Source organism: Mchenga conophoros, linkage group LG5 (assembly GCF_057382185.1).
Source record: "Mchenga conophoros isolate Kocher_MC1m ecotype Shallow Benthic linkage group LG5, M_conophoros_male_GT1.1, whole genome shotgun sequence".
Classification (NCBI taxonomy): domain Eukaryota; kingdom Metazoa; phylum Chordata; class Actinopteri; order Cichliformes; family Cichlidae; genus Mchenga; species Mchenga conophoros.
In genome coordinates this window covers 7,671,213-7,685,020 of record NC_140530.1, presented here as the reverse complement: position 1 = coordinate 7,685,020, position 13,808 = coordinate 7,671,213, and the positions used below count along the sequence as shown (strand labels likewise).

General features: G+C 43.4%; 1 protein-coding gene across 11 annotated transcripts in view; it reads right to left on the bottom strand.

Annotated features, from left to right (window-relative positions):
* LOC146573705 (band 4.1-like protein 1) overlaps window positions 1–13,808 on the bottom strand; it is a 102,282-nt gene that overhangs the window by 51,460 nt on the left and 37,014 nt on the right. Inside the window, exon 1 of one of the 11 annotated variants that reach the window (XM_085273009.1) lies at window positions 4,436–4,573. The exons of the other annotated variants lie outside the window; for them this stretch is intronic. The gene's annotated coding sequence lies outside the window, so the exon portion shown is untranslated. Of the gene's footprint in view, window positions 1–4,435; window positions 4,574–13,808 lie in introns of those variants that run through there. 11 annotated transcript variants of the gene reach the window in all.

Genomic DNA, 13,808 nt, shown 5'->3' with positions numbered 1-13,808 from the left:
ATCAAGGACTTCTGTTTGCAATATCCCCCCCCCCATCTCCTGGCACCATATTACTTTTTTTTTTTTTTCAGTTTTAAACAAGGAAGCTTTTTGTGACTCAGATTTTGTTTGTAGTACTTAGAAACGCCATCACAGGAGAGGTATTCAGTTCACATTGTAGATTTTCTGTGTAATAATTTATGTTCTTTTCTGAGAAGTCTTGTTTCAGCGCTGAGGCTTCATGTTTAATGTCTCGGAAGCCCACGTGGGTTAGATACATTTACGTGCGAGATGCAAAAATAAAAATGACACTGTGTGCACTGCCTAGTCGTCTGTTAAAAGGGAACAGGCAGCTCTGCCTGCCAACAATGGATTTCTCACTGTATGATTGCTGAACATTAGCGGAGAGCAGCGATTTAAGCATGAAGCTTCTGAAGCCGTGAAACATTTTAGTGCGAATGGCCCAGATACACACTAGTTAAAACTTCCTGCTCCTGCTTTTATTTTTGCAATTTACTGAACAATGAAGAAGCTGCTCATTATTTTTTCAGTCTAGGGGCGAATTAAAACAAAAAAAGATGACCCAGGAACACGTTCTTCCTTAACCTTTGATCAAAAGAAGGCAGTGTAGATAATGTGCATAGCAGGAAAAATGCTTGCGTTATACAGAAGTCCCCTGAAGGCCTGTGCTGTATATAATCCATACTGTATATGACCCTGGAGGTCTCTATGCCCCACAAGCAGCAAATCACATCAAAATAATGCACCTGAGGATTGTAGGCAATCACAGCCAGCATGGGCAGCACAACCGGTTCACACTGGTTCAGAGGAAAAGACAGTCCCCTCCCGACTCCCAACCAGAGGTCTTGACATACACGCACGTGTTTAAAGGAGTGTGAACCCCTCCTCTCACTCCTCCTCCTCCTCCTGGTCTGCAGCTCTATCACAACTGCACCATTACTTACAATCACAGCAAATTGACAGAAATGAATTCTCCTCCTTGGGGACAAAAGTGAAGCGTGGACTGGTATGTCTGCTCAGGGCCTCATTTCCTCCTCGCTGTCTGATCCAGCTGAGTACTGAGCTATGAGGTGCCAAATCAATTTTCTGTCACTGGCTGGATCGTGGGTATGACTGCCAAGTAAACTTCCCCGAGTGAAGAGGTAAAGCTCAGGTATCGCATTCTGACGGAGGAGGAAGCACAACACCGGCGTCCTCCCCTGGTCCAATTCAGTCAAGCCGAAAACACCGAGCCTCTCCCCTGCGTGCTTTACAGCTGCGCGCTTTCTCATTCTGTCCAAGAGAAACAGAAGCTGACGTGCCTCCCCCACCACCATCACCGTTTAAGATCCATCTGGGCTACATGACACGGTGCATTCATCTACAGCCGTTTCTGTGAATATATCTGTCTCAGTTGTGCTGTGTTCACAGCAACAAATTACCTGAGAGCAGCTCCGCTCTAACAGTGTCTGTTCACGGCTGTGGACATTTTTCACTCTCACTTCAAACACGTTAGCAAGCCCACAGCCAAGCGTGACACATTTTATAACCATACTCAGATCGATAGCTACTGTTGCTTTTGAAGGGATATCTTCGATTCACGCCAGCCGATAATGAGAAAGCCTGTCGAGGACGCGCGTTCAAGCAGGTAACACGTAAGAGAGAATACAAATCACACGATCCGGAGCGGGCTCGGCGCTCGATGGGGTCTCTTATTGAGACATCTCTTGAAATCAGATTAATTACCAAATTAACGCAGATTGATGTCACAGAGCGAGGCAGTCAAGCTCTGCAAAGGCATTAATTTCCTGCAACAGACTATTACCCACAACGGCCTCGATCACCGCTCTCAGCCAGACCTCTGCGGAGGAGAAGAAAGAATCTGAGAGGGCAGAATGTGCTGCATGCTTCCTTTGTTGTACGCTGGGTGCAGTTTACTGACAAGGTCTGCCTTTGATATCTGCCATCAGTAATAATAATTCATTACAGGGAGCGGTGTATTGTTTCCTCAGAGGGTTATGACACGCTACTTTTCCCTAACAAGTGCAGCCTTTCCCTCGTGTTTCTTCTGCCTCTTTCTCTTCACTCTCATCAGAGCTGAGCTTTCATCTAAGCTAGCCAAGTGGAGGGAAAACGAGGGAGGGAGCACGCACGTCTGTGGAAGACTACTGGCTCGGCTCTGAGATGCAGTTGCCATGGTAACGGCATAGAGCGCCTCTCTTTTTTTTTTCTTTCTTTCTTTCATGCCCGCTCTCCTCTGTTTCTCCAAAGAGGAGTGACAGAGAAACAGCAAGACCGAGCGAACGAGGAGGGAAAGATGAGGCGGCTAGAAAGACGGGCGGATGGGGGTGGAGAGGTTGGGAACGAGGATAAACGGAAAAGAAAAGAAATTACAAGAGGCAGGAAATAAGCTGATGTGGCACCGCAACTCAGAGGAAATGTCAAGCAGCCTTTCCTCTGATTTTGCGTCGGACGAGCTGCGCACAGGGACTGACATTGAGGCTGCAGGCCACCTCCTGCTAACCTCCTTCTACTACATGCTGAGCAATGAGAACCCTGTGCTCACCACTCTTTGCTAATCCCATTGTACAATCCACCACTCTGGATTGTACAATAGGTGATCTTAATCTCATTTACCATTAGCAATGCTTCAGAGTAATCAAAGAGCACCGGAGAGTAAAAGAAGTGAACAGAATAGCTGCTGCAAAGGGCTGTATGCTAGATGTAGGATAAATGCAGCCAAGTGAAAGAGTCCAAAGAGTCCTACTGTTTGATGATGAAGCAACAGCAGTGATATGTGGTATAAAATGTAGATAAAAGAGATATCTTGGGTTCCTGGTACACGGCGCCTTCGCTCAGCCCTGCTTCAGGGCTGATGTTCAAGTACAGTAAAAACAAGTCGAAGAAGCGACTGTGAAACATTCCAGCAGCAACAGTTCTCTGAATATTTTGCATATCAAAGTTATGTGACTCATATTCATATTCACAATGGGCATTTTGACTTCGGCAACACTGCATTTTGGGATTGTTTGCAGTAGCAATGCACACACCATACACAAGGCATTTAAGTGTGAGTGTTAGAATACAATATGTTGCCAGTGATAATAGCGGGAGTCACTATGAAGCAATTTCTGTGATGTTATACACATTGGAAACAATCATCTACAATACAGCACAATATCTGTGCACCTGAAGATGAAAAAAATATCAATAAGAGGGCTACAGAGCATGAATTATATATTTATTCCCCACACTGTGCTGTCAGTGTCTGTGTACTATCACAACTGTTTTACCTGAACGCTGTTTCAAATCAGTTATTTAGCTCTCTGATTTGACTTTTACTTGCAGGTTCATTCATTTCTATTTTAATTTATGAAGTAGCCACTCTAAGTGCAATTAGATGGGAGAGTTGTTTAGAGGCGATGCACGTTTTCATGAAAATATCAAAATTTGCAGCTAATGTGTTGATAAATTTATACAAATTGAGCCCGGTTCTTCCAGTGTGTAACTCACCCATTTGGATTTTGGTAACTGACAGATGTGGCGACACAGGCAGTTGCTCATAATTGTCTGCTAGGCCACACCTCAGCCAATACAAATGTGAACTGTACAACATCGTTATGGTAAAGTCAAGAGACCAAAACTGAAAAATGCTGTAAAATCCTGCATCTTTCCCCTAGCACGAAACTTTTTAATACTGGCCACACGTTAAACTTTTTTTGCAGAGTTGAAAGATAAAATGTGGTCCATGCATTTTCTATCCTCACTCTAAGGTCACTGGGCATCTGCTACTGTGCCGGGCAATAGGCTACCTCATCAAGTTGTCAGCAACTCTGGCTCTTCCTCCCAAAAAGCAGCAGTGCTGCTGCTAGCATGTCTCGGCCCCACTGATCTGAGGCGCACAGCTACGTGTCAGAGGCAGTTCATAAAGTCGATCCGACCGAGAAGGAAGAGAGACTCAAGGACGCTGCCCTCACTCGCTCTAATGATATTCTCTTCCTAAACAGCAATGTCGTCGGGGCACCTCTTGTAGCTGGAGTGCCCTCTCATTACTTTGGTTGATGATCATGGGTGATCATCAACCAAAGTACAATAACAAGATGAGGCTTCGCCAGACAGACAGCACAACAACAACAATAACAACAGCAGCATGAAGCTCCACATTCCTACAGTGTGTCTGGAATCACCACAGAGGAAGACAGGCTGTGTTTTCCTTAGTGCAGGCCTAGCAGGAGTGTCGCTCTCCAGACTAAATATGTGAATCAAGATACGAGCTCACCAAGAGATAAGTATCAGCACACAAAGTTGCAGATAGAGAGCAGAGTTATGGAGAGGGCCAGAAGTTGAGGTTAGTATAAATTGCTGCAGAGACATCCTTCTGTCACAGCGTATCTAATGTGAGATGACCTTTCTGATGCTGGGCCGGAGACTACTGGAGTATGCACGAGGACCTTACCTCTGATGGATCAGTCTCTGTGGGTGCCCAGAAGATGCTCGCAGCGGGGGCTACAAATGCAGCGTTTTTTCCTCCTCCCTTGCACTTCTTCCCTCGTTCCCCACGCTCACAGCTGATATTGTGATAAACAAGCGAACGCAATGCAACTAAAGTGAAACCTAGCAGGCTGAGAGCATGCTAATGAGAGTTTAAAACAGGGAAATGAGGACATGGGCGTGGGAACACATGGGCGGTCGAAGAGGCATCATCACGAACCTCGAGGGCAGGGAGACACATGATAGCAAGACGAAGCTTGTCGGCTCGTCGGTGCGCTGTCAAAGCTGTGCAAAAACCTAACTCACTGATCGGTGCTTCTTGAAGGGCAGAGGCCTTTAATGCTGCGTCTTTTTTACATATTTCCTTGGGTCTCCTGAGAGTGTCAGACAATAATAGCCAAAGTCGCTTCCAAAAGAAGTCCTCCAGCAATGTTTGTTTCTTCACACTGCCCACTTTGTGTGTGAATATCTGTTATTTCCCAGCTAAAGTTCATAAATGTAACTAACTTAATTTTATCAGGTAATAGCAAAAGAGAAAAAGTGCAGTTTGTTCCACTTTTGTCCCAACAGATGCATAAAACATGTACAAGCGGCAATTAAATGCAGCCATTTTAGATGTGAGGCTATGTGCTTCTGTTGTTGTGTGAAAAAGAAAAAGAAAAGGCGCTGTCACATTGTCAAAGGCCATATGTGTAATTGTCTCCACAGGAAGCCTCCAATGTGCTACAGTTAATGAGAGACTGTCACAATGGTTGCACTTCCCAAACCAGATTCTCAACCACTGTAATCTCTGAACAGGAAAATTATTTCCTATTGCTTAGAATCACAATTGCGGCTGTTGGGTTTGTTTGGCTCTTGGAGAAGTGCTGATGACAGCAAACAGCAAACAAGTCCGTGCAGTTCAGAGAGTCACTTTGAAGGAATCTATGCTCACTAGCATTTGTACTGTTTAATGTTGCAGGGTTAAAGGAAACTAGGGCACAAACGAGGGTAAACATTGTTAAGATGCTGACAGCATTAACACATCAGTTGTTAGCTTTGTAGTTTACACTGGCATGCGTCAGTTTTTAAGTTCAAGCCTGTAACACAAGGTACATGTGCAACCTTCTCACTCGAATCTCAAACAAGCTGCTGTTTGTGCTCCGCGGTTTTGCGATCACGCTGTCAACAAATCCACATCTCCGCTAACAATTTCAAACTGCTCTCGTCTGATGACCCAAATGGCTTCAAGTTTTGCCTCCACACAGCACACAAACTCGGTCAATCATTTTGCTTTTCCCTTTGAAGAAATGCACAAACACACTTACCCCCACACGCCGGCGTTCTCTCACTTTCTCTTTGATTTGCCCTTTCTGCGTTAAATCTGCTAAATTACTTTTCTACGTATGTATTCAACTCATGTTTATATGGCTTTTCATTCATTTTTACATGCTTACAGTTATTCTTGCCTTCAGTAAAATTTCAATAGCAGTTGTGGCAATGCACAAATAATGCTGATTCACTGAGTGACCAAACTCTCCATGTGTCTGGTGCTGCTGTAGCTTTATAGAAATTGGTTTTTTTAGCCAATTAGGGCAGCAAACGAGCTCTCAACAAGATACTAAAGGTGCTCTAAAGGTGATGTGGGTAGCTGCTTCCATGTCAAGGTGACATGCGGTTCAGTATGTCATCCCGTATGTTGGTTCAGTTGATGTTAAAGGTGTGCCTAGGTTCAGTATGTCATCCTTTTACCTCTGTTTTGTTCTACCACTTCGGTGGCTAACTTCTCCATTTTGCTAACTAGCAAGCAACTTGTTAACTTGTAAAATTACAGCATTACTGAGTTTATTTAACAATTTCCTACAGAGAAAAGTAACAACTTTCAACTTTTCAATACTGAAATACTTTAAAATTCTTCATTCATTCAACATGACTGCACACCAGTGAACAAAGCAAGGTCCATAAAGACATGGATTGAGTAGTTTGGTGTAGAAGAACTTGACTGGCCTGCACAGACTCCTGACCAACAGAACGCATTTTGGATGAATTAGAGCAGAGACTGTGAGCCAGGCCTTCTCGTCCAACATAAGTGCTTGGCCTCACAAATGCACCTCTGGAATAATGGTCAAAAATTCCCATAAATGCATTCCTAAACCTTGTGGAAAACCTTGCCAGAAGAGTTGAAGCTGTTATAGCTGGAAAACCTATGGATTAAGAATAGGATGTGAGCCATATTTATATGTGTGCGAAGGCAATTCAGTTCAATTCAATCTTATTTATACAGCGCCAAATCACAACAATAGTTGTCTCAAGGCGCTTTATATTGTAAGGTAGACCCTACAGCGATACATAACGAGAAAACCCGACAATCATATGACCCCCTATGAGCAAGCACTTGGCGACAGTGGGAAGGAAAAACTCCCTTCGAACCGGTGAAAACCTCCGGCAGAACCAGGCTCAGGGAGGGGCGGGGCCATCTGCTGTGACTGGTTGGGGAGAGAGAAGGAAGACAGGATAAAAGACATGCTGTGGAAGGCATGGCAGAGAAAATAGTGTATATACAAAGTAAAAATTTTAGTGCAAAGAAAATCTGTGTTTTATCTAGGAAAACACCAGGTCAAGGCATGAAGGTTTTATTGTTTGTGGTGTGTAAAATGTTACAGATAAATTACCAAATGTTTCAACTAAGACGTACTGGTGTCAAGTTGAAGATACTGGCATTGGTTCTCTACCATTGTCTGTTTTGGTAAGATAAGTGGTATTTGTTGACTTTAACGATGCTTTTTCTCATAGAAAACAGACGTTTGTGGAGGCTGGAAATGAATGAGGACTGGTTAGTTAACCAGCGAAGTAGAGCATTACAAGGTCAAACCAGAATAGTGAAAAATGAATATTCCAGCAGGGTTTGCCACTATACTTTAAAATTAGTGTCATTTGGGAAATGGTTGCCAAAGTGCAGCTTAATTTAATGCCACAGCATTCAGTTCAGACTTGGTATCATTATTTCCTGAAACATGTTTTTCAGTTTATCTCAAACTCATGCCATTTCTCTGAGAGTAATGTTTTAATAAAGCCATTTATTTAATGGACAAGAACTGAGCGTCTGAAAGATAACGGCAGAAAAATGAAACCAGTAATTCTACATATTCTTTATCTGAAAAGGGCTAAAGGAAAATGTTTCAGTTCTATCTGTCCTCGATAAAGAGAATTCACATAACAATGATGATTTTTTAATTTAAAGTATTAGTGAGACGTTACAAAAAGCTCTCCTTAGATATTTCAGCCTATAACAGTGAGATAAATAAGTCTGTTGTGAAATCCATCCCTTCCAACCAGGAAGTTGTGAGTCGTGCCTCATGATCCCGGTATAAGCACCGATACAATACCCGCCTTTGTTTCCTGCAGTGTTAGCCCGACTGGCACAAGGCTCAGATTAGTTTTCTTTTTTAATGGAAAACTGATCTGCAGACAGGGTTTCTTTAAAACCGAGCACCCAGTGAGGAGGAGTGTGTCTCAGCACAGTCCATTTTTAATGTAAAAAAAGGGCGCGCTTTCATCTTTTGTGGCCCTTTCTTCATGAACTTTTGATGTATCCAAAGTCAATCCGAGTCCCACTTATTCTCAATCAAAAATACGACTTACACGTTCAGGAGGATTTCAGCGCTATGCCACACAAACGTGACAACGAAGCCTTGTGTCAGCTGGCATATATTATGCTAATGGTCACGCTCAAGTGCATATTGCAAATGCATGTCCTTGTAAGAGAGTTCATCGGAAAGAGCAGCACTCTGTTGGAATAACTCCAGAGAACACAACACAGCCAAGACTCGGTTATCTGGATACTAAGGACACAACTAGCTGCCTCCTAACACTGAGCTGCCGTTGGCACACAGCAGTGCCCTCCAAGATGATTTTTCCAATTTCCTTTCACCCTTACAAGTCATAGCAAATGCCATAAATCAACAGGAAACGCCGGGTGTCAGGAACCCCTTACAGCATGACTCATCTCTTCACAGGTCGCCTTGAGTTATAGTCCCAATCTTTTTTTTTACTGTATCTGAACTGTACTCAGGGGATCAACATGGATCAGCCAGCAGCACACAGGAGGAATTGTTGGGATTCCCCTTTGGGAGGATGCCTGGAGCTAATTTGTTTTGCAATCCCATTACATTTGTGATCAGAATTCCTGGAATTTGCAGGGACTACTCCACATGCAAGGACACTGAACAGTTGAATTTGCTTCATGCCGACCTTTCTAAAATGAATGAAATACTGCAAGACGCAGTGATTCACAGCATCGAGGAAACTATTTCACCTTTGTTGCATTAAACAGAAAGATAAAAGCTGCTATTTTCATCTCCAGAACACTTCTACGTAGAACTTCCATGAATGTTAATGGAAACATAAAAACCTCATCAGAACAACACTGCAGTGTGGTCCACCGGGAACAATTCAGAAGACTTAAGAGATTTGCTGGCCTCTGTGCTATTTTGGCACAAATGGACCCTCCGCCTAGCCCCCAGTGGCACCGCTCTCTGCCAGCTGAATGCATCCTCCTGCTGCAGCTGCTGCTGCCCGGCTAGCTCCGGCAGCCCTCAGTTGCTGCTGGCTAATGGACTGCTTACAGTGTGAGGGGGAGAGGGGGCAGAGCGGCTGTGGGGCATTGGATCAACATGGTGCAGGTGCAGACCATCACCACACAAAGAAGGCTGGAGTGCACGACTCAGTTTGTGAGTGTTTGTTTGCTTGCCTTCATCGCCAGTCCTTCTATGCACACACACACACACACACGCTGGGCATGAGCTTTTCCATCATTCGAGATGAGTGGCACACACTCCAAAATGTTTTGGATACAGGCCAATTCACATTTTCCATGCCAGGGAAAATGTGAATTGGCAGAGGTCATAGCTGTCTCAAGCTCCTCCACATGGATGCAAAATGCCGCAGGAGAGGACACACGGGGAAAGAGGGGGAGCAAGACAACCTGTGCAGCACACATGTAGCCAATCGCTTAAGCCAGTGGTGTAAAGGTGACCGTGCTTGTGCCTGCTTTTGCAATGAAGGCCCCTCAGGTTTGTTACGACCTCCTCGAGACGCTGAGAAACAAAGAACTGTTTTTTTTAATGTTCTCGCTTATTTTTCCATCATTTCTTTCTTCTTTTTGTTCTTTCATTCATTCAGTATTTTTTAATTATACTCACAATGTGTGCGCTTTTTGTCTGTTTTCTCCCGGTCTTTCTATTCGTGGTCTAACGCTCTGCTATTGCTCTGCTGTCATTAAAGAGGCTAAATAAATCAGTTATTATTATCCCTAACAGTTTCACAAAACACTATGGCAATAGAGACTGCAGCATCACCCACCGTCCCCATCATGGCCCATTTCAAGCTTGGTCCCTAGCGCCCGACGGAGAAGGTGGCACCATGCCACACCATATGGTATTCTATGTGGCGGAGTGCAGCACTCTGCGGGAGAGCTGAGCTGTTAAAGCACGAATCCTGTCCACTGGACTAATTAACGTCTCTGTGATCTGGGAGGTTTAACACAAGACACCCTTCACCCAGCATTACCTTTGCCAGGGCCTTTCAGCCGAGCAATATGCAACTATCTTTACACGTAGAACAGATGGCAGCTCATGATCTTGACTGTAGATGAAGGAGGCATGTTAGAGTAACATTTTATCACTCTTGTCTCTCTCTCTGTCTCTCGTTCTGCCTCTCCCCAGTGCCCTTTGTGATCTGATAGGCCTGGAATAATAAGCAGTTAGCGCGTTATCCGCTAGCAGCTCCGTTGCAGTGCGGAGATAAAGCCGCACAGATCTCAGCAGGTGTGACCCCGCAGCAGAGCCTGGTAATAACAGCGGAAGCTTTCACAGTGACACGTAATTATCATAAGAAAGGAGCTTTTAAAAAACAGAATCATCAAAAGATCGACTTCAGAAATTAGCTTCAGCATGTTTAATGTTAACATTAAGGTGGTGCTGATAAAGCGCTCACTGTGTTGCCAAAACACACATAGATACAGTAAAGGATATGAATTTTAGTTCACATGGCTTCTATTATGAATTAAGCCAAGACAAAAAATCTGTTCGGCAGAAAGCAGAGCGCACAATCTTTTTCTTTTCCTATTTTTTGTCGTTATTACAGGTAAAAATTAAATGAATCAATCTGTTAGACTTGATTATTAATCTGAATTTAAACGGCAACATTTGGACAGCAAATTCTGCAGATGGGTCAGATGTACATAAGAGCCTTTTGCACGTCTTCCAGGTACAGATGTGACACATTTGATGAGGTGATTTTTCACAGAAATCAAAATGTCAGCACACAAAAGATACGACCGGAGAGTCACGCTCAATCAGTCGAGTAAAAATACGGATTAAGAAACAATGTACCAAAAACAATATCAAAACAGTTTATAAAAGCAAGCAAACAGGAGACGGGGAGTTGCGGCAGGTGTTGATTAAAATGAAGCTTGAGCACGATGCTCAGCGAACTGTGAGATCACTACAGGCTATGACTGCGCTCTGAAGATAAGAACTTTGCAGCATGCACTGAGCTACATTTAGTCAAGCATCAGTCGGATCAACAGCATCTCCACCCTCCACCTGCTCGGCTGGGTTCCCAGCTGTGGTGGTTCTTATGCTGATATCCTCTCGTCTGAAAATATTTTTACATTATTTATTACCAGCATTTTTCTCCAATAGCCATTGATTGTATCTGCAAGTAGCAATTTCCTCTTTAGAAATGTATTATTGTTGGGCATGGATGGAAAATGAGTCAACAAACCCGATTTGATGGTAATAGTAAAAATAAAAAAATAACAATAATAAACTTTATATTTTAAGCCATACAGAGTAGCTAGCTCCACTAGAACGACAGCATGAATCAACCTTTAACAGGACTACATAAACTACATAAAGATACATGCTAGTAATCAAATCTATCAAATTTATGAGAGAACATTCAGTTTTACTTACTAAACCTAAAAATCAGAATGTGAATGAAGAAGGACTTTTGTGTTTCAAGTAAACAAAACCACGTCATGGTTTTGTTGGAAAGAGGGATCAAATGCCAGACTCAGAGATAAGCAAAGTAAACAATAAAAAGTGAGACTTTATCCAAGAGCAAACAAAAAAACAACAACCACAAAGTCCAATGGTTGAAAGCAAGGCAAAAAAGGAGCATGAGGAGGACAAGGGAGACGAACAGACTGTCTGATAGGGAAAGGTACCAACCACCACACAGGTGGAAACAGAAGCAAAACTTAAAACAATAAGAAGACAGATGAGAACACTAACCTCTGAAATAAAACAGAAAGTAAACTGCTGTCTGAACTGTCTGTGCTATTCTTACTGATGTTTTCACACCCACAGTTTTATCTGTGTGGACCTTATGCTGACCACCCAAGCTAGCTAGCTTAACAGTGGCGCAGCTAGCTCAACAGCTGCAAGCTAATTTATGTTAAACGCTTAATTCCTACATATTAACATTAAGTTATTAAACAAATTAGTTTTACAGACTAACTGTAACAAAAAAACAGACAATTGTTAAGCCTTAACTTCTTCACACTTCCAGGTCACCAGTTTGCCATACTGACTTAAGGTCACAGTCTGTTTGTGTCTGTTTAGCCACATGCTAAACAGACACATTTTCTGAAATTAGAAGGTGTTACATTTCAGTCTCTTACATTTTGGCGTTAATTTTGCTCTCTGGCTCTCTTCATGCTTTAAGTGGGAGATGAACTCCCCCATCTCTCTGTATCACCCACTGTGTCTACACAGAAGTAGCAAGAGCTACACCTACACACTCCGCATGTGCCTTCCGTTTGCCTTATAGTCTGCAGCGCTGCATTAATTGAATGCAAATGCAAGAGCACTAAACTGCCCCCCAGCAGGCTGGATGTAACCCTCTGCAACATACTGCTGCTTCTTGATATTAAAAGTGCTCATGCAGTTGAAACAAGGGTGTGAAGTAGCCACAGGAAATGTAAGGCCATCCACCCTTGCTCATGCAAAGTGGGGGGTGTGGTGATTTGGAGCCACAAGGACCAGTCCAACACAGAAAGACTGCCTACCATACAAGCTCACACCCACTCCTATGGCCAATTCCCAACATTTAGAATAATGGGGGTTGTTTTTGGCCCGTGGGAGGAAACTGCCTGTGAGACGACAGTACCTTCATCTGGATCACTTGTAAGTTGCAATGACTATTAGCTGACGTTGTCATTTTAAAACCATGCGGAGGTTGGTTGCACTGTATGCAGACACACCAGTTTCTCCTCTGCCCTATTTATGACGCAGTGGTGGCTTAAGGAGTGCCTGATGTGGCATGTTACCGTGGTAACCTGGGGGCAATGCAAAATCAACCTGACCTCACATATGTCTGTAAGACCTTTGTGTTTACTCCTGTATGAACAGCTATAAAATACAAAACTGGCCAGCAGAGAGAGAACTGTATTATAACATAATGGGGAATTTCTCCCTACATCTGTCTGCGTGTTAGAGGTACATTTTTGATCTGTGCCTCTTGAAAAAAAGATATACTATTACACAAGGGAAACTATTTTGGAAGCATATGGAATTAAAAGGGAAGTTTAACCAGTGTTCTATGCAAATTATGCATGCATTTGAGTAAAAGGATACAGCATAGTGAGCTTAAAACCGATGCAAAGTAAAGCATAAGTTATTATGCACTGCCTGCAAACTGCAAATCCCAGTGAAACGTGAAGCAGCTGCCCACCCAATCATCTGCAGAGCCACCCATATCGGTAAAGAGAAGAGGAATATGAATTCTTCAGTGGCATATGGTTTTTCACTAATGATGCATACAACGGAATTTGTCCCAGTAAGAACCAGCAGTTGCGGCGACATCCCTGCGCGCGCGGGTGTCGCTCTTGTGTTTGTTTGCTCTCTGTGGTATGAGATTTGCCACCACACACGCTTCGCCACCATCGATCTGTCCTCCTCAAAGTGTCCTCTGCTGCTTGGCCTTAGAAAGTGACAAACAGAGCAGGTTTTGGGCTGCCTGCAGCCCTGTTCAACATCTGTGGCACAATCTGCCAGCAGGCGGGGAGCGCGGGTGGAGGGGAGACTTTATACCACAAGGTTAACATAAACAGTGAAGTCAGAGGACAGGAGACACAAGCCAGGGGCAGTTTGATGCAGCAGTATCACTTTTTTATATGACAAGTGTTAAATGATCTGTGGGGGATTGTTTTATGTTAAATTACATTTTAAGGTGCATTTTCACACCAAACGATGAAATACTATACTCATTTCCAGCTGCATCGTTTTATTCTAGGACTAGAGCATGAGCCACAGTTTGATATGGTCCATATTTATCTTATACTGTGCTCCTCA